The following is a 22,267-nucleotide window of genomic DNA, read 5'->3' as shown; positions in this document are numbered from 1 at the left end:
AGTCTTTTTGCAAGTTGCTTTACGTCGCACCGACACAGATAGGTCTTATGGCGACGATGGGAGGGGAAAGGGCTAGGAGTTGGAAGGAAGCGGCCGTGGCCTTAATTAGGGTACAGCCCCAGCATTTGCCTGGTGTGATAATGGCAAACCACGGAAAACCATTTTCAGGGCTGCCGACAGTGGGGTTCGAACCTACTATCTCCCGAATACTGGATACTGGCCGCGCTTAAGCGACTGCAGCTATCGAGCTCGGTTACGAACTAGTCAACGAAGAACCAATTCCTATTGACGGGAATAAGATAAATGATCTAAATTGTCTAGAAGTGTACAGTCCGACGGAGTACAAAGACGTTTTCAACGAAATACTCGTCCGACTCCATGGCTAAATGGTTAGCGTGCTGGCCTTTGGTCACAGGGGTCCTGGATTCGATTCTCGGCAGGGTCGGGAATTTTAACCATAATTGGTTAATTGTCTTGGCACCGGGACTAGGTGTATGTATCTTCTTCATCATAATTTCATCCTCATCACGACGCGCAAGTCGCTTACGAGCGTCACATCAAAGGACCTGCCTCTCCGTAGGCCACACGCCATTATTATTATTATAACGAAATACTCGTGTGGCCAGCTGTTCATGTGACTAACGATAATTTTGATCGACTGTCATAATTCAAATGGTTATAACTGTAGAACAACGATAGAGTGTGTCCAATTATCTGAGTAAACAATGTGTTTTTGCTGAAGAAGTGACTTTGAATTCAGCCATCATTATAGAAAGAGCACATGTCCACTTTTTTATCAGCCAATTTCCATAAAGTCTCTTTACTCCATATTTTCTGAAGTAACCTAGACACAACCAACATCAACGGACAAAACACATACATTTAACGCAAATAGCAACACTGGCTTTTAAACCAGTTTTTGCTGCTCCTGAAAAGTTATATTTCTGGACATGTGCCCTATCTTAAATGACTGATTCTCATTTAGAAGATTGTGAATCTAATTTTGTTAAAATAGTGATGGATTTAAAAAAAATTTAAGTGCAGTGTTGATTGAATGTGTATGTTTTAGTTCCATTTGTCAAGAAAATAGTGTAGGGTAAGTTTCTGCTCCTTTTTCATTCTTCGACTTTGGAGCTGACTTTCTTCAAACTTCAAAATCTATCACTTATGTACCTGCTTCCCTAAAACCAACTAACGTAATACTATGATATTTTAGCAATTGCTCAGTGTGTATGTAATACATGCGTGGATCTACAAACACGCCGTTTTGACGAGTGTTTTTTTTTCAGTTATGCCTCATAATTCATTATTTAAAATTGTAATTTAGCTTTTCCAAAAATAAAGCATGATTACTCCCGCATTTATTGAAGTACAGTTCCAATTGTAGATCCCAGCGCTTAAAAACAATTGAGGAATATGCTGTGTAATTTTCATACACTGATCTTACACTTGTGACAATCACGTCTTCGGTCTGCTGAAGAAAGTCCTCAAGAGTAAGCGTTTTACCATCGAACGAGCAGTCCCTGAGCGCGTGGAAGAGTGGTTCAACTAACAACAGGGCGCCTGAACGAGGGGGTGATTATCTGTTTCCTCTCTCGAACTATGATAATTATGATGTCACATTGATATAGCGTGTGTTGTTCGAATACACATATAAGTGTACGTTTCTAGACACCAGTCTCTTGTAAGCAACCCCTATAGACTATGTTCTAAGGTTGGTACATCCAAGACCAATGCATTGAGTAAAGAATACAGGAAGCTGCTCGCTACAATACTCTCTGTGGTTATCGCTTGAAGCCAACGGCCAGGCCCCTTCTGTACAACATAACATGGCAGTTCTTACATTGTAAATATATAAAAACCAAGACATTTTCTCAGGAGTGGGGAAACTTCGAATCGCACAATTATGTATAATCGTTTTCAATATAACATGGGGATTAACTGTAACAAAATTCTCTGGCCAACAGACCTGTTAAGGATTTATTAATAAGTTCTACAGGAGAGTTCTCACTTCTCGCAGGCTTAAATTCACTCTCTCGCTAGCTGACTCTCGGTACTATAAAATGAGTATCTAGAAAATAGGAGATGTAAATCTACACCAGATATCGATAAAGCCAAGGGGAAGGCTATTAATAACAGCATGCCGCAGTCCAAATGCTTGAGGGGAATGTGCAGTATATCACCAAACCAGGCTTACAAACATTGCTTACGGTACTACATGTTTTAGAGTGGTGGTGGTGGTTATTGTTGTTTTAATAGGAAGTACAATAATTAAGTAAACTATCCTTTATGAGCACTTTTTTTTCTAGGGGCTTTACGTCGCGCCGACACAGATAGGTCTTATGGTGACGATGGGATAGGAAAGGCCTAGGAGTTGGAAGGAAGCGGCCGTGGCCTTAATTAAGGTACAGCCCCAGCATTTGCCTGGTGTGAAAATGGGAAAGCACGGAAAACCATCTTCAGGGTTGCCGATAGTGGGATTCGAACCTACTATCTCCCGGATGCAAGCTCACAGCCGCGCACCTCTACGCGCACGGCCAACTCGCCCGGTTTTTTGAGCACTAATCAGAGGGAGAAAATGGAAGTTATTCAACACTTCCGAAAAATGAAGGTACTTGCCAAAGGAAGACTAGGGCCACGAAGGGCGTGAAAATGAGACTGCCCAGACTTCCACACGTAATACCGTCGAGATCGGAAAAAGAACAAGAGTTGACCAAGGGGGGTTGGATAGGATATATGAAAATTAAGAGCCCATTGGGCCCCTTTTAGTCGCCTTCTACGACATGCAGGTGAAACCGTGAGTTTTTCTACCGTGTCTACCCACAAGGGGATACATATTTCAGAGCTGATAAGTAAGTCTAACCTAAAAATTCTTACGAAATGTGGACGGTGCTTCTGGGACTCCAAAATACTAGCACAATAGCAATGGAGGAAATATAATATATTGTACTACATATTATAAACCATACTTATAATCTTAGCTGTGAAATGTTATTCCAGGAATATTTTTGGTTTTCCGATTTGTGCAGCTGTACGCACAACACGACATTATAAATAGCTACAACGCCAACTTAATATTAGTATCTCTTTTACGCTTTAGTGTGTCGTACAGTGTTCATGTCTGAAAATTCTCGCAATAACAATTTGCGTGCACCGTATTCACTTCAGTGAACTGTGATAGGTTTTACTGTAAAAAAAAATCACGCGTTCTCGCGCTTATATACGACCACGCCCCCTATGTAGAGCACTGCCATTAGGCTTTACTCTCAGACATCTCCCTGAACCAATGTTCAGCATCGGGTTTTACTTGTGAATTCACACCTTGGTAAATGTGGAGAAGAACTAAGCATGATCACTTCTTAACTGTAGCTTCAGTCCTCTACAGAGTACCATAGAGGTCTTGGTGAAGGAAACGCCCAATGACTTCGACCTGTCAAAGGCTGAACAGATTTGATTTAAGAGACATTCGTCAGTTTTAAGGTACTTGTGGGGAAACATCCCTCCATCCCAAGGCAGCAGGGTGCAGTACCCCCCAACTGGCCAGCGCGAGGAAAGGAAATTCACGTCCAACATAATGTCCGAAAACATGGTTGACGTTCTAAATTTTGCGACTAAGGTCAAGTACTTGGAAGAGCATTCTTCGACATCGTACGTAGTCAACTTGGAGACGAATTATTGAGAACTGAGAAGCTATTAGTGGTGGTGGTGGTGATGATTATTGTTTAAGAGGAAGTACAACTGGGCAACCAACCTCTATATAACACTAATCAGAGAGAAAACATGGAAGGGAACCGACACTTCAACAAATGAAAGTATCGGACAAAGGAAGACAAGGGCCATGAAGGGCATCAAAATGAAAGACTTCCTAGGCCTCGAGTCCTCTAATGCCGTTGGAGTCGGAAAAGAACAAGAGTTGACCAAGGGAGGTCGGATAGGAGAGATGAAAGTGAGGAGGAGCCTATCACAAGTAAGTTGAAGCAATGCCGGGACTCAGATAGGGCCCCGTGGTCGCCAACCCACGCTTCGAAGTTGAGAGCTCCTGAGGCCCTTTTAGTCGCATCTTACGACAGGCAGGGGATACCGTGTGTGTTGTTCTACCGTCCCCACCCACAGGAGGATGAGAAGCTATTAGGACCTGTTCATATTTGATAAAAGACTAACAACAACACTAGATTCAAAAGGTAAATACATTGTGCGATCTTATTTAATGGTGTAATTGCTATGCCTAATAAGTTAAGTGTAGAATTCCCTTTATTCCACTTGTGAACCTTCACAGTCTTTTCTGTTAACATGTTTTCTTGTAAACTTTTATAGTAACTGCTATGCTGCTCTTGGCACACTCATATACAGGGTTATTCACCTAAGATGTTACACAGAAATAACGTCTAAACCATTAAAGATATCGGCATTATGTTTACATATTAGTAAATGGTACCCAGGAGCTTATAAAATAATGTGCTACATATTCTCATGGAGGTGATCAATAATCGAGATATTGATACCAACTCCGTATTTTTAAATAGAATGGCACAAATTCATACAGCTGGTCTAAAAGTTCAGCTGCGTACAAGTTCAAATATGTAAGTTTTTTTAAATCGCACAGTTAGTTTTTGAGATATCAATAAGAACAGAATGCGCTGTTCTGCATGCCTAATCAGATAGCGTGAAGTCGAGCAAGGACGTATTGACGCGCAAGCAGGTTCTTGGGTGTGATTCCAGCCACAGAATGGATACCAGGCATGTAAGCATATCGTACACATGTGATGGGTTTGCAAAGTGTGTATGACAGGACAGGGAGGTGTGATGTTTGTAAAAGGAATAAAATAATTACGTTGACTTCAAAGGAACATAACGAAAGCTATAACTGCCACTGGTTTGAGTGTACAGTACATACTACTGTATGAATTGAGAAATAAACGTAATTCAGTACACCGGAAGAGCTTCTTCTAGAAAAGAAAATTAATAATTTCCGAATAATCTCCCCGTCGTGTGTTCGCCAGTCATACAATAACGTTGCACACCCAGGGTATGTTACGGTACATCACATCACGTCATGTGTACATGCCTGGTATCCCTTCTGTGGCTGAAATCAATGCCAGGAAACAGCTTGCGTGCCAATACGTCCTTGGTCGACTTCACGCCGTCTGATGCGGCATGCAGAACAGCGCATTCTGCTCTTATTGATTTCTCAAAAAGTAACTGTCCGATTTTGAAAATACTTAGATATTTGAACTTGTTCGCAGTTGAACTTGTAGGCCAACTGTGTGCATTCCTGCCGTTCCATTTAGGAACATGTAATTAGTATCAATATTTCGGTTATAAATCACCCCATGAGAATAAGTACATCCATCATAAATATAAAGGTCTTGGTTTGTTCAGTGCCGAATTGGAAGCTGTTCTCCAACAACTCAATGGATTTAGGACTCTACATTATCTGCACACGCATACATCATTAACTCCTGCATTTTCGATTAGGAAAGTGACGTCCGTCTGCGTAAATCGAAATGAGTAAGATCTGAGAAATGTTTAAGTACCAGGGGCAGTTGTATAAAAATGCTCGCAAAGTTAGGACTGAACTCCGTGACATAAAATATCAAGAGTATTGTAAACTGCCTCAGAAGCGTGAAGGTGTAATTTTTTAATAAAGACTACACTCCTGTTAATAATTGGATCTGGCACCAGAATGGACTATGTAGTTCCGAATTGAAGGATGTCCTCAGAATGAAGTGTAATATTGTGCCGGAGAGAAGTCTGGACGGTAACTACTGTCAGTGTTGACACAGTGAGATCGAAACCATTCCACACGGCGAAATTCTTCGCAATGCCCGTCATAATACCATCCGCCACATGCTAGCCGACTCTGTACAAAGAATGGGATATACCACTCATGAGGAAGTATCTGGAATCGCTATACAAGGGAGAACAAGGCGAATAGACATCATAGTAAAGCTGACTCAAAAACTGGCTATAAACTAGATCCAACTTTCAGGGTTGAGCTGAGTTCAGATCAGCCACATGAGGTTGACAATGAAAAGAAGGCTATTTACGAACCTACAGTGCTCTACTACATACTTCATGGTGATCATTGAGAGTACCTAGCTGTTAATATAAGCAGACCACTGATGGCTGTTTGATTAATTGATTGATTAATGAGGTGCTAGTAGATTCCCAGTGGTATCTGGAGCCATGATGCCTACAGTACCTCCCACAGCGGCTGAAGGGTGTGTGATGGAGGATCTATAGCTTGAATACGATGATTGAGGTGGTCCTACGGTTGCTGAACAAGGATCAAGTCTTGAAAATTAGAGGGCCGAGGAAATACTTGATGTCTTGCTCTCGAACTACCGTCGAACATTTCTAGCCGTGTGACATGTCGCATTGTCTTTCTGGGAGATCCTGTCCACTGCAGAAAAGGAAATTTGCAGGTAGATTTGAACGTGATCAGCAAGCATGCCTTCCATATACATAAGTTGACCCAGAGATCGCAATTAAAGAAATCCTTAGATCATATTTTAGTCGCCATCATCTCGTGTTCTTTAAGTAATGGTTCCAGAGTTCTCCGTTGTTTCTCGCCTGACAGGTCAATGTACGTCCGTTCGATGAAGCAGAAAACTGGCTGCCACGCTTGTCAAGTAACTGTCGATTGTGGTGGTGTAATGTCGCACTGACCTGATATAAACTATACTAATTATTAGCAGATGGCAGTATAAACTAAGGCATGTAGCAGATGGTTGTTGCTACAGTCCACAGATGTTTCTGATTTACTCTGTCGCAGTAGAAGCTGTAATGCTTTCTGATTTATACTATTTAATAGGAAATATCGCAACTGACGACTATTTTAATAATACTTGTGTTTATTAATTGGAGTGTTTCGAAAGTTTTCTTTTGAATTCGGGCCATCGATTGTTTTGGTTGCTGCCAGAAGCTGAATGTTTGTTTACGTTTGTATTGACGTCTTACTTGCGCAAGTATTTAGGTTCTCACTGCTTCACTTGGCACGCTCTGAGAATTTGACTCGTGATATATAGCTTGTTGTCCGTGGAATGACTTCTAAATTCCCAGCAGTTTTGAAGTACCAGTTCTAGTCTGAAGCCGTTCTGAGGGTCTGTATTTGTATGCACGCTCAGGCGTCGCAGTGTGTTTGCTACTGACTCACATCATTGCTTGACCGGATGGTTCTCAAACTCTTGGAGTCTAATAAAATAAAGCCATATCTGTACAGTCATTGAAGGCACGTGATAGCGTACAAAGTAACGTCTTCTATCATTCGTAACTTCTGCGCTAGTTACCTTGGTGGATCGCCGCTTTCAATCTTGGAATTTATTAAGTTGCAGTCACTGTGGACAACTCTTTCGAATATTTGACTTCTTGTCGGTAAATGGAACCGTGATGGTGTAATTAATACATATTATTGTTGGTTAGAATATGTACTGTAGCAGTAAAGTATAGCTTAATCATGTGTTTGCGCCAGTTTGTTAGTTGGAATAAATTTGGTAGGGGGACCAAATTCCATCCCCGCGCCTAATTTCGTCCCCCCAGGGATTTCCAGTTTGCACGGTTGGCACCTAATGTTTAGCCGCGTGCACACGCATAGCCTCATCCCGTTGTCTTGTTGTGAGAGTTGGTCACACTGGTCACATGCACCACGTTCAGTTTCCGTGTACAAGGAGTATTCTTTTACTTTTTTTTTGCTGAGCTGAGTTAGAGCCTGTTATTCCTAGAGTGAGCACTAATATGTGTGTGAAATACTGGACTGCATTTCAGTCGTGTGGTGTAGTTCCTGGCGTGTAATCGCTGCAGTGAGGTGGTTGGCGTTAGTTACTGTAGAAATTATAATAAATCAGGGAATGTTCGTAATTTGTTATTTATGAAGTTTATTATTATTTTCAGGCAGGAAAACGCAAGCAGTTGGTTAAGGAGACTATGACAAAGGCTATTAAGGCAGTGAAGGACAAGATAATGGGTTACAAGATAATGCAAGTAAAGCGTTTAACATCCCACGAGCAACGCTGAAAGACTATGTTAAAAAGAATACCAAGAAAACATTTCTCATAAATGGCCTTCAAGCAATTCATTAGAGGAAAAGTGTGTGGTAAGGATATAAAGGAAAGATATATTAAAATAAATTGTACTTTTCATCAATTTGGTGGGGGACGAAATTACGGACACAGTTTTGGTAGTTTTAGTTTTTTGTAGCGTTTGTATGTCATATATTAACTACCTTTCGTTGTAACAGTTTCATTGCAACTTGCCTGTAAGTGGAGAATGTATTCAGTAATATCTAGCCTTGTCCATAATATTTCTGAATTTCTACAAGCCCAGATCTGCTAAGGGGACGAAATATAGGCCCCCTACCATACCAGTTACTTGTGATTGCAATAATTGCGATAGGCGATGTTCTCTTCCCCGGTTCATAGTTATCCGTGACTGGTTGGAAGTGGGCTGGAGTCTGTTCGTTGTCTTCATTCATTCATATCTACTTAAATTTTTTTATGAAAACTAAAGTCTAAAGTCTAAAAACTGAAAGGTATTCATGCACAGATTTGTCATTAGGTACTATAAATCACTTAACTTCCGCCTTCCTCAAATTATTTGATTTTTTCATTTTTTGTCTCTTTGAAGCAATCATATCTTTGGTGCATCAAGCACTTTCTTTCGGGGTAATAACTTCTTAAATTGGTAGCTTCTGGGAAAAGTTATGAGTACATTTGTCTCCGTGACGAAGATTTTTGAAGGACTTTTTAACAGTTCGGCGCGTAGTGTTGTTCCAAGGAACGTTTAATTCAATTTCTTTGTGTGATGTATTTTCAAGTGTTTTGTTGACATATTATATTCTATTACCACAGAAGATCATGTGCTTTATTTCATTAACTCGAAACTTTGCAAATACATTCGTGAAGATAGTAACGAACAACACCATACTTTGTACATTGCGGGCGGAGCCAGCGCAGCGGGAAACTGCTAGTGTAGTATGAATATACAAGAGGAGGTATCCGAGACTGTAACCTAGCAACCGTGCAGGCTATTAGCAACAGTTGATGGGTGGCCACGACCGTGAGCATACACATAAGACATATTTATGATCCTTTTGTATTACCAAAGGGAAATTTCTCACCATTTTACAGGTGACCCGAGCCATTAAGACATATATATGTCAGTAAGAGTGTTTATTTAAAAGCAGTTTGCTAGCATTTAAAGATGAAACGAGGTCTGTCTGTCTTCCAAACCGATATTACGTCCAGACCTTTGGTGGAATTTCACGAGATTCTCGAAGGAAATTTCCACAGAGTTAACTGTGTTTTTGTTTAAAATTTGGTCCCTAAAATATATCATTTCCGAAATGCATTGCAAATAGCTTGGCAGCTAAGAAATGAGATTGTATCTGTTTCTTGCTGCTCAATCACTTCAGAACTACGCGAGCCATTTGCTGTGAATATATCTTAGATATTCAGTTCACCCATTTTGATTTTGCAGCTGTTAATCGTTGGAAAATGCAGTTCATTGGGCTTATTTGTCGGTATACTGGTTGAGTCCACTGCGCCTAACCTTGTCTGTTGTTAGGCATCCCAACGAACGTCGGTGGTGTGATGGTCCATTCTCCTTTGCCACATACCAAGCTATATTCTCTTTCAAAGCACTTACTGCGTCATCATGTATGCAACAGTTATTTACACAATGAATCAAACTGTAGCTTTCGACTGGATATGAAATTAACGCTTAAAGCGATGGCATACTGATAGAAAACATGTGTGAGTTTGTAAAACGGGAGATGGCTGTAAACCAAGTGAATTTCTAGTGCTGAATTACAAGCTGAATAAATCAGAAGTACTGCAAAGAAAAATTATGCGGAAAATACTCGGTCCACTAAGAACTACAGAACTCTGGAAGTCAAGAAGTAATGATGAAAAATATCGGAACATAGAAAACGTAAAGCAAACAACTCGGAAGAGGTGATTGATATTTTTTGGGTATTTGTATATAGAATGGATGACAACAGGTTAGCCAAACAGATTTTCAAATATCTTAGGAACAAAAAGTGAACAACAACCTGGATTCATGCAGTCAAGAAATATTTTGAAATAAATAATATAAGAGAAGAAGCAGCAACAGACAGAGAGAGAGAGAATGAGAGAGAGATTTTTTAAAGAAAGTGTTAAAAATGGGATGATTGTAAGGTTGAGAGCGAAAGAAAATAGGCTCAAAATGGTTCTAGGAGAGGAAAAGGAGACATAGTGAGTAGATGGAGTATTGGAGGAAGAAGAAACGACGAAGGATGAAGCATTGAAATTGTGAGATGGTCCCTAGAAGACACTAACGGAATAATAATAATAATAATAATAATAATAATAATGCAGCGACACTTTTTTGAACTGTTTTTATTCTGATACGTATTTGTAAGTGCCAACGGCCGTAGCCGTGTTGAAACACCGGATGCCGTGAGATCTCCGAAGTTAAGCAACATGAGGCGTGGTCAAGATTTGGATGGGTTGTCACGCGCTGTTGGTTGGTGGGTGGGGGGTAAGGGAATGGAGGACTGGAAAGGAACTGGCCACCCTACCGTACGTAAACTGCGGCTCAGGCACACCTCTGCGGAGGTTCGGACCTGCCTTCGGGTAGAATACATCCTTACCTTACCTGATTTGTAAGTGATACAAATTGCCAAACAACAGCGGTGGGGTTCGAACCAGTTACGTTGCGTATAGACAGTGAGTCGTTCCATTCTAATTCTGGTTTCATGTTTGTGTGTGTTGGCACGTCCTTATTGCGCTTTATGCTTCGTCTGTGAAAATACTCACACCTACAAAATTCTATCTTAAACAGGCTAATCTTTTTCCTGTTTCTCCTTCCGGGTTCGTTGCTCGCCCCTAACTTGTAACGACTTGACCTCTTTACAGTGTAGTGTATGAAGCAAGCCAACAGGATGCATGGGTAGCAAAGTCTACGAAGGAACGTTCTCGAAACGCCTAACGGATACTTTATTTTCTATACCATCGGTTTCCAGCCTGCGATACGTGAACAACAGGTGTTCGAGCTGTGCCGGTGCCGTGTACACGGAAGACATTCAATACTTGCGGGAAAAAAAGAATAATAGTTATTGACGCAATCGCCGCGGGAAATGATCTGGTACGTCACGACTGCGATGCTTAAGTCCAGAATTTCGAAATGAATAACGCAAACGTATCACTTTAGTGACTGTTGCGTACAATATTTTGTTGCATAATACGGTGAATTGAAACGTTTATTTCAGAAACCACCTGTGACACTTTTGTCAAAATTGAGTTTTTGACGGGATTGTACTATTCGCAGATAAATGCATTGTTTTTAGCTGAAATTATGTGTTTAATTTAGAAAAGTTTTTCTGCGGTAAATTCGTTCCTCCACTCATGAGGGTTCGTGGCCCTGTTAGGATAACCTGTTTTGTGACTCACACAGAATCACACAGTTGTGCGTTTATTATTGAATCTCTGCGACAGAGGTCGGTTTGAGATGCTTACGCATAACTTCCCTGTCCGTGGGCACTCTTTTTCGCCTTGTGACAGGGATTTTGGAAATATTAAACGTCTCTTGAGGGAGGTGGTCACAATTTATACTCCAGGTGAGTATGCTGAGCTCATGTTAAAGGCAAGTGTGTCAGGATGTTTTACCGTTTATCATCTTACCTCGGACGATGTCTTAAGTTTAAAACATACAAGAAAATAACAAACTGTAATGAAACATCAGGCAGGGAAGTACCAAGAGAACGTAAGGAGCCATTCAAGGTTTCTAGTTACAAACAGTTTCTGTACTATAAAGATACTCCAGGACAAGTTGTGGCAAAGGCGTTTATTGGAGGATTTTCATCTACTTTCGCATTACTGAAAACTGACATTCCACCTGAGAAGGCTTATCCTTTGGGAAAGGAAAGTTGATTACAATAATATTAAAGGGATATAAAATTATTGAGCAAGTAAAATAATTTCTTAGCCTATAATAACTTTATAAACTTTCACTGGGTTCTGCACAACGCAATTTTTGATTTTAGGTTCCAATCAACAAAAAGAACGTAGAAGACTTGAAGAAATAAATGGACTCCACCGTTGGTTATGAAGACTTTTATAACAACATCATTCAATGGCCAACAACCGAGAAAGAACCTGCTGAGGATATGCCAGAGGCTGAATAAATCCAGAAAGTGTTTTACCGTTCTAATTTGTATTTTGTGGTTCATTAACTGGTATCTATTAAATTTTGATGAATAGAACGGTGTTATTTACGTAACCTTTCATCTTAAAACTTGCATAGATTAATCAATTAGCTCTTTTTTAATAATTGCTACAAAAATTAACAGGAAAAGTTGTTTATTTCAGAAACAACCGGAGTACACTATTTTTTAAAAAATTGTTTATCGCATTTAATTTTTAAAAAAGTTATTTCATGTTTACTACACTTTTCTAGCACATTAAAGTTTAATTTTAAAAATTTAGAAGGTAATCAGACTTCAACTTATACTCCCACACAGTTGTTTTCATTTTCCCAGCAGTTTGAAAAAGTGCACTTAGTTGGTTTCTGCAATTAGCGATTCACTTTACTTATTCCTTTATTCCTCCTCTTCTTCTTCATTCTTCTTCTCGATTCGAATGGTTCTACTTTTAGGTTTTGATCTTTGCACATTATTCTCGCATTTTTTTTTGCTTGTGTAACTCCTTTCTCTCATCTCTCCAGAGGGTACCTTTCTTCAGGGGGTTTTTTCTTCTGAAATCCATGGAATTCTTTCAGGGCAGGTCGTACAGACCGTCTATCTTGAAAATCTGTCAGCCAAGTGGTACGAATCTTCTTTTTTCTTGTGCCAAAAGACGAACAGGTGATTGGTCAGTCTTTTGGTAGGCAGTCTTACCATATGTTCATAGAAAGCTACTCTCCGTTTCCTAGCACAATCAGAGAGCCTCACTATATGTGTTCGTAGAGCTCGGAATTATGCCGTCTACGGAATTCTTCTTCTTCCTTTACCGGACCGAACATCTTCCTGAGAATTCTCCTCTCTCTGACTTCCAGTTTCTTCATCAGACCTCTTCGGTTCAATGATAGATACCCCATGGCATACAGAGCTACTGACGGACGTGTAGTGCTTCAGTTTCAGGTTGTGTGACAGGCATTTCTTGTTATAAGTGTTCTTTGTCAGTCGATAAGCCAGTTCCAGCTTGTTGACTCTGATGGATAATGATGCTCTTTCTGATAAGTGGTGAATTTACTTATTTTTAATTAAGTGAATTTTATTATAGTTTGGATTCGTCGTGACGCAAATCGCCCATGTTTGATCCATGCATTGACTTTTATTGTTTTGTTGTTCTTGTGTTGTGCTGTGAAAGATATAAGGGTTATGTTGTAATAAAATATAAAGATGAATGTTATTTGAAGCTGCGAACAGTCCACTAAGCTACCAGGCTCGTAAACATGGTCTTCTGGTCCTGGATTAATGAAGGCAATATGATTAACATATCATCAGTCAGAATTGTGATGGCGACAGATTACTTGAACCGCGCGAGTTGGTCGTGCGGTTAGGGGCGCGCAGCTGTCAGTTTGAATCCGGGAGATAGTGACTTCGAACCCCACTGTTGGCAGCCCTGAAAATGGTTTTCCGTGGTTTCCCATTTTCACACCAATTAAGGCCACGGCCGCTTTCTTCGCACTCGTAGGCCTTTCCTATCCCATCGTCGCCATAAGACTCATCTGTGTCGGTTTGACGTAAAGCAAATAGTATATTTTGAAAATAAATGAAGGAAAAACAACATTTAATCGGGACTGAACACGAGGTGCAAAAGTGTGCGGTCGCGGTGAAAGCCAATGCACCACCGCGTCGGTATCAACCGTCATTTTCTCGGAAACGGTCGAGTGTCTACGCTTATTTCAACCGCTCTGTCACCGAGCAAAGTTTCTGGCAAATCAGGTTGTTCTCATCGTCAGCCACTTAAAACTGTGGGATATCTGACTCTCGCTTTGCAGCTAGCATGGGGTTGGAATTGCAGACGAACTGACCAGGACTTTTATTTCCTCAGCGCCTGGAAAAATTCAGTAGTGTATTGCAACTCCAAGTGATCACACCGTGTTCGTCCAAACGTAAGCACAAAGGAATAGGAAAGTATTATCATCACTTTAGTCTCAATTCTCTCACTACATGTACAATGGCAGCTCAGCAGTCCAACCCCTTCTTTGTGGTGTTGCTGTTTCCTTCTGTTTCAGCAACATCCTGAAGATGGTTTTCCGTGGTTTCCCATTTTCACACCAGGCAAATGCTGGGGCTGTAAATTACACTGACGAGGGAGTAAAAGCTAGGAACACTAATGCAGTAGTACGAAGAATGTATATCCTGATGTCTTCCTGAGAAAATGCATGTCCATAATGTCAAAAATTACCAAGATATGACTGCACGATGCTAGAAAAGCAGTCGGAATCGATAAGATTTCTGCGGATGTACTTAAGTACTTATCCTGGGGGAAAAGAATATCAAAACAACACGAAATAAGGAATATAGAGTACGGAAATTTTGGAAATATATTTGTCTAGGTAACATATTTAATTGATTAATGGTTCATGATTACAGGTTAATATCCGCGCGAGAAAAGCCGTCGCAAATGTGCCATGCTGGTCAGATTAATAACCGGTGTAATCGCATGCCTGTTGCACTTGGTGGGTCAATACAGGGACGGTTAACGCTGGTTGTGGATGACGCTGGAGGTGTCGTCCAATAATGTCCCATACGCCCTCGATTGGAGACAGAGCAGGCCAAACCAACATGATGACACTCTGTAGAGCACGTTGGGTTACAACAGCGTCATGGGGACGTACATTATCCTGTTGGAAAACACCTCCGGGAATGCTGTTCATGAATGGCAGCACATCACGTCGAATCACCAGACGGACGTACACCCCTGCAGTCTTGGGTGCGTGAGTTTACCACGGGTGTGCTCCTGCTGTCATAGGAAATCGCTCCTCAGACCAGAACTCCCGGTGTAGGTCCAGTGTGTTGACGCCGCAGACAGGTGGAATGCAGACGCTCACCTGGCCTCCTTCTAACCAACACACGGCCATCACTGGCACCAGGGCAGAACCTGCTTTCATCGGAAAACACAACGGACCTCCACTCCATCCTCCAATGAGCTTTTGCTTGACACCACTGAAGTCGCAGACGACGGTGGTTTGGGGTAAATGGAATGCACGCCGCAGGGTGTCTGGCTCGGAGCTGTCCCTCAGGTAACCGATTTCGAACAGTTCGTTACGTCATTGTAGTGCCAACTGCCGCCCGAATAGCTGCTGCAGACGCAGTGCACTGCGCCAGAGCCAGACGCCGAATACGGCAGTCCTCCCTCTCGGTGGTGCCACGGCGAGCGTACCTTCTTGTGACCACTGCTGCCAGCACGCATGCACAGTGGAGACATTCCTGCCAAGTCGTTCTGCAATAGCGCAGAAGGAATATCCACCTTCACGTAGCCCTATTATCGTCTCCTTCAATCGCAGTGAGCAATTGATACTGGCCTCTTCGTCGTCGTAAAGGCATTCTTGAGCCACTCCCAGTCACTCCGTCCAGTCTCACAGGTAACTATCGCTCTCGCACAGTACAGCCCGAAGTGCAACGTCATGTCTGGCCAATGCGATTTGCGGAAAATGTAAATCAACGTATAAACACGCCAGTGTATTTGATTACTGTTTGCATGAAGGAGCTATACCAAATGAATGGAGAGTTGCTATAGTAGCCCATGTGGATAAAGGAAATGGTGATAAACATAAAGCCGAAAATTACCAGTCAGTCGGTTCGGCATGTAAGCTTTGCGAAATCATTCTTTCTGATCATATTAGACATGCTTGTGAAATTTATAACTGGTTCGATGGAAGGCAGTTCGGGCTTAGGGAAGGTTATTTCACTGAAGTTCAACTTGTAGGTTTCCAGCAAGATATAGCAGATAGCTTAGATTCAGGAGGTCAAATGGACTGTATCGCGATCGACCTATATAAGGCGTTTGAAAGGGTAGATCATGGGAAACTACTGGCTAAAATTAGTGCAATTGGACTAGACAAAAGAATGACTGAATGGGTGGCTATATTTCTAGAAAACAGAACTCAGAGAATTTGAGTAGGTGAAGCTTTATCTGATCCTGTAATCATTAAGAGGAGAATTCCTCAAGGCAGTATTATTGGACCTTTATGTTTCCTCATGTAAATGATATGAGTAGAGAACAGGAATCAGAGATAAGGTCTTTTCGGATGATGTTATTCTGTATAGAGTAATAAATAAGTTACAAGATTGTGAGCAACTCCAAAAAGGCCTCGACAATGTTGTGAAAAGGACAACAAGCAGTAGCATGATGATAAACGGGGCTAAAAGTCAGGTTGTGAGTTTCACAAATAGGAACGTCCTCTCAGTTTTAATGACTGCATTGATGGGGTGAAAGTTTCTTATGGGGATCACTGCAAGTACCTAGGTGTTAATATAAGGGAAGCTCTCCATTGGGGGTAATAACATAAATGGGTTTGTAAATAAAAGGTACAAATCTCTGCGCATGGTTATAAGGGTATTTAGGGGTTGTAGTAAGGATGTAAAGGAGAGGGCATATAAGTCTCTTGTAAGACCTCCAACTATAGTATGGTTCCAGTGTATAGGACCCTCACCAGCGTTACTTCATTCGAGAAGTAGAAAAAAATCCAAGGAAAAGCAGCTCGATTGTTCTGGATGATTTCCGACAAAAGAGTAGCGTTACAAAATGTTGCAAAATTTCGGCTGGGAATACTTGGGAGAAAGAAGACGAGGTGTTCGACTAAGTGATATGTTCCGAGCTGTCAGTGGGGAGATGGCGTGGAATGTCATAAGTAAGCGAATATGTTTTCGAAAGTAGGAAAGATCATAATATGAAGATAAAGTAGTAAATATTAATTTATAGGAAGAGGAGTTATGGATTGGAATAATTTACCAATAGATATGTTCAAGAAATTTCCTAATTCTTTGCAATTATTTGAGAAAAGGCTAGTAGAACAACAGATAGGGAATCTACCACTTCGACGACGGCCCTAAATGCAGATCAATGGTGCTTGCTTGATATATCACTCGGAATGCCCATTGTAATCAGTTGTGTTAAGTCGACGGAAACCTAATCTATATATTGTAATGGAGATTTTGTTTTAATTTATGAACAACTTCGTTATAATATGAACAATAATGCCTGTCATAATATTAAATATATTCTAATATAGTTAAAAATAATTCTTCTCAATAACAGAATGTGCAGAAGTCGTGAAAAGAAAAAATAATTTATATTAAAAGTATATGTAAGGGGAGGTGACGTTGATGTTGGTAATGTACTGTGTATTCGTAGTTTTGTACGAGAAGGCCAGAAACTATTTAACAACATAATTTCTCGCTTTCACAATGACCTGAACTAAATACATAGAAAAGTACTCAAAGATGGTCCAAAGATAAAAGCTTCCTCAGTATGATGATATGTTCTGATATAAGTTAGAGACTAAAGATCTAAGAACTGAAGTTTCCAAGCCATGAAAAATAATAAGAGGATCAAAATTCCCTCCCAATGATTAGTAGAAAATGAAATCGAAATAATATTGTAATATAGTAATAGTTCGAACTACGGATCCAAGCGCTGTAATTTGCACTAATACAACGTGTGAGTAGGAACCAATGGACCATGTATTATCATTGCTTCAATGCGAACCCCCATACTGCATGGTCAATGGCAGATTTATAGTCCAACACCTTACACAGTGGACTACTGAATTTTTAGAGCTTTTAGATTTGTAGGAAGTTAATGTGTCACCTAAGATCAAAGATTAAAGTATCCTTCTTTTAGTTTTTAATACTGTAAATTAATGAGGAAGTAAGCTCTAAGAACAAATGTTCTGGACTGTTATTTTTTACAAAATAAAATGGGAACCAAGAATGTCATTCTGGATGTTCTTCCTGTGCTATTTATACCGAAATATATGAGTATCCAAGGGTTTCTATATATCCGTGATTTTAATGAAATATTGTTTAAATAAATTGTTTAATAATGATTAATTACAAGAAATGAAAGTCATATTTCAAAGTCTGTATTGGCTGTAATAAATTAAAATATTCAGTAATATGTAATGTCATCTTATAGATTATTTAATTAACATATTCTTAAAAATGTACATGTTTTGAACCATCGTCAGCATTATAAAGGACATACATAAATATACATTATTGATCTACAAATTTTGTTCGAGATAATTTAATATAAAATATGTAGTTAAAATCGAATACACTAAAATATGGTGATGACCGTAAAATCCTATGAATTTTTCGCCCTTTGTGATTTGTACGATGTTCATGTGTCGCCTAAGATCAAAGAGTATTTCTTTTAATATTGATTTTAGTACTGTAAGTTTATAGAGAAATCAAACTACATATGCCGCACTTACAAAAAATATTAACCAATCAGCGTTTCAGTTTCCGTATTGACTACATACGAGACAACGGAGATATTATAAAGTTTATTACTTGTGAAACAGACTACAGTGGATGGAGCCAATATTTATTCATAGGATTTTACTTCCTTCACCATATTTTTCTGCAAATAAGTTTTAAGAACATATTTTATGTCAAATTATCTCAAAAATACTTTACAGATCAATAATGTATACTCATATTATAAAGCCCGGATTTTTATGCAGTAACAGGTTAGATTGCAAACTAATTTGGTTAGTAGGAAGTGTCGGCCACCCGCTCTTCCATAATGTAGCAAGAGTAACATAAATTATAGAGGTTCTGATGGGCCGTACCCCTAATGTTTATGCAAACCCCATAGCATAATCGTTGTGAAGACTATACTTGCTACTCGCTTCAGTAAGTTTGCAATCTAACCTATTAGCGCATAAAAATCCGGGCTCTACGTCATATATGACGATGGCTCAAATATACGAAGCATATACAGTAGAGTCTCGTTAATCCGAACTAATTGGGACCGGAGCCTGTTCGGATTACGAAATTTTCGGATTAACCGGAAAATATTTTCTAATAATAATGTTATTGCTTTTACGTCCCGCTAACTACTTTTACGGTTTACAGAGACGCCTAGGTGCCGGGATTTTCTCCCGCAGGAGTTCTTTTATGTGCCAGTAAATCTGCTTACACGAGGCTGACGTATTTGAGCACCTTCAGATATCACCAGGATCGAACCTGCCAAGCTGGGGTCAGAAGGCCAGCGCCTCAACCGTCTGCGGAAAATAGTTTCTACAATACAGTACAGTACATACTGTAATTTGAAATGCCCATTCTTTAGCAGTTACATTAACAAAATACAAAATTACAGTAGGGTATTTAAGAACCCGTAGACGAGGAAACGACAGTGAAAATGACATTAGCGAGTGGATGGAAGGTGACTGTCATCAATTACAAACAAACCAAGGAATTGTAGCTATGGTGGAGAAAGAATCTGGAGTTGATGGGGAACAGAGTGACGACGAAGAAGACCACAATGAACAACTAGTGTCACATTCAGATGCCTCGGCCGCCTTAGAACTTGCCGTACGCTACGTCGTGCAACACTCCACTGCTACGCCCACTGATGTAATGTTTATGAGACGCTGGTTTAACACTGCATCTTCGAGTAGGTTCCAATCACTACGGCAAAAGAACTAACAGACTTTGTAAAGATACACTGATGGTTTATGATGTGTAATTATTTTTACATTAAGTTATTCTAGTAAAATATGACTAGTAAAATGTAAGGAAATCTTCATTCTATAATATGTTCTTTCATTTCAATAAGGAGAATATTTTTTAAAAATTGAATACTTCAGTTCGGATTAACCGGACTTTCGGATTAACGGGGTTCGGATTAACGGGACTCTAGTGTACATCAAAAAAGCTATGTTAATTAATTAATCTGTAAGATTGCATTACATACTATTGAATAGGTTGAAATTTTATATTTTAATTTGTATAATAATTATTTGTTCGAAATACAGTGGGTGCTAATGATCTAAGAAAAAAAGAGGTCAATACTGAAAACCTAAGAATATCGCGATATGATTTTCACTTCAATTAGAAACTAGAACAATATACAGTGCTTGTCAAAACAATAAGGACACCGCCGTCCGCTGTCTGCAATGATGCGCTATTTTTTGAATTATTGGTAAAGACTACATAGAATGAGTAGAACATTAGACTATACGATGATTACTGCTCTGTTGTTCAGATGTTTTACGTAATTAATTGTCGATGGTAAATCATCCTTTATATGGTATATGTAAAGAAAAATAAGGTTTTCCTGGTAGAGGACAGCTTTACAACAGGGAATTACAAAATTTTAAAAAAATATGTAAGCTCATTTTATCCTAAGATAAATAGTGTGAAAACTGGAATTGCATTAAGTACATTAACATCAATTTGATGGTGTTAGCGTACAGTACCCCTTGTTCTAGGGCAGCTATCCCTTGTGGATTCTCTCTCTTTTATACAAAATAACTTGGAAAGTGAATATTTTTGTGCATAAATTCACTCAATATAGTTTTATACCAGATAGTTAGAAAACTATGGATCTCAAAACCCAAGTTGCTGTGTTGCGAAATATACTAGATACTGGAGTTCTAAGAACAGGAATTATCCCAATGGACATTTTTCTTTACAAATGTGAATATAAATATTTAATAAGTAGAGCCCGGATTTTTATGCATTAATAGGTTAGAATGCAAAGTTTCTGAAGCGAGCAACAAGTATAGTCTACCTTCACAACGATTATGCTATGAGGTTTGTATAAACATTAGGAGTACGGCCCATCAGAACTCCTATAATTTATGTTACTCTTGCTACATTATGGAAGAGTGGGTGGCTGACACTTCCTATTCACCAAATTTAGTTTGCAATCTAACCTGTTACAGCATGAAAATCCGGGCCTTGTTAATAAGGAAAGATTCCCTCTCAACGTAAAATTCATGACTGGGTGCTCGGTGTATTTTTGAACAGTGTTTTGTTTGTTATGTTTTGTAATGTCACAGTACTGAAATGAGGCTTACCGTGGATGATGTTATCAGATGATATCCTAACACTCACCGATCGTTAAGTCGTCGTTGTTGAGCGATGGCACTCACACTACTGCCGTTCTGCCCGACCCAGGCATCATTACCACCACCACCACTACCAGCGCCACTGCTATTTCGAGCGCCTCGTGACGTCACGACGTCGGTTTTATCTTACAGCAACAACCCACAAACCTTAATATTTTACCTCCTTCTCTCTCTACATTGTGTGTGGGCATACACAAGCCCATTCATTTTGTATGTTTGTGCGCGGTCTTATTGCATTTAATGCGGGAATGTATTTGCAGTCCTTATAATTGAATCGCTAACTGCAGAAACCACCTAAGTTCAACTTTTCAAACGGTTGGGAAAATAAATAACTGTGTGGCAGTATAAGTTGAAGTCTGATCTCCCTCTAAATCTTTTTAATGAATCTTTAATGTGCTGGAAAAGGGTAGTAAACATGAAATAATTTTTTTAATTTTTTAATACCATATAGACATTTTTTTAACATTTCACTTAGGTTGTTTCTGAAATAAACAACTTTTCCTGTTAATTTCTGTAGCAATTAAAAACAGCTAATTGATTAATCTATATACGTTTTAAAATGAAAGGTTAAGTAAACAACACCGTTCTATTCATCAAAATTTAATAGACATCAGTTAATGAACTACAAAATACAAATTAGAACAATAATAGGCTTTCTGGCTTTATTCAGCCTCTGGCATATCCTCGGCATGTTCTTTCTCGGTTGTTGGCCATTGAATTATGCTGTCATAAAAGGTTTTACTGTCCAAAGAATAGAAGTTGTTACAGAGGTCCTCTATAGTTTCGTCAGAAGTTTTAAATGACATTTAAAGTTGCACATACAGTTTACATTTTTCAGCGGGGATTTTCGTTTGTGGGACACGTATCTCAGTCCTTGTACTCTAGCTTTCTGAACAACATTCCGCTTGTACTTTTCTTTACGTCTCACTCCACGTTTACGCTTAAAATTAGGTTCATCCTCTGAACTGTCAGACATGGTTTAAGAACTAAACACTACTTAATAATCACTAAACACACTATTATTTCCACTGCAAACACACACTCGACCACTCCGTGTTTACTGTCGTAACAACAACAACAACAACAACAAGAAAACTCAGTAAAAACAAGAGTCACAAAACAGGTTGTACTAACAGGGCCACCAGCCATCATGAGTGGAGGAAGGAATTTCCGTCGCTTAGTTTCTTTCTGAAAT

General features: G+C 39.6%; 1 protein-coding gene across 5 annotated transcripts in view; it reads right to left on the bottom strand.

Moving 5' to 3' along the window:
- The window catches only part of LOC136886178 (calponin homology domain-containing protein DDB_G0272472), a 156,242-nt gene extending 135,088 nt beyond the window's left edge, over nucleotides 1-21,154 (bottom strand). For 2 of the 5 annotated variants that reach the window (XM_067158915.2, XM_067158919.2), the window contains exon 1: nucleotides 21,022-21,146. The gene's annotated coding sequence lies outside the window, so the exon portion shown is untranslated. Of the gene's footprint in view, nucleotides 1-21,021 lie in introns of all 5 variants that reach the window. The other 3 variants (XM_067158916.2, XM_067158918.2, XM_067158917.2) reach the window with 3 other exon arrangements.
- Nucleotides 21,155-22,267: the final 1,113 nt, after the last annotated feature.

Source organism: Anabrus simplex, chromosome X (genome assembly GCF_040414725.1).
Source record: "Anabrus simplex isolate iqAnaSimp1 chromosome X, ASM4041472v1, whole genome shotgun sequence".
NCBI classification, from domain to species: Eukaryota; Metazoa; Arthropoda; class Insecta; order Orthoptera; family Tettigoniidae; genus Anabrus; species Anabrus simplex.
This window is presented reverse-complemented; position numbering and strand designations above follow the sequence as displayed.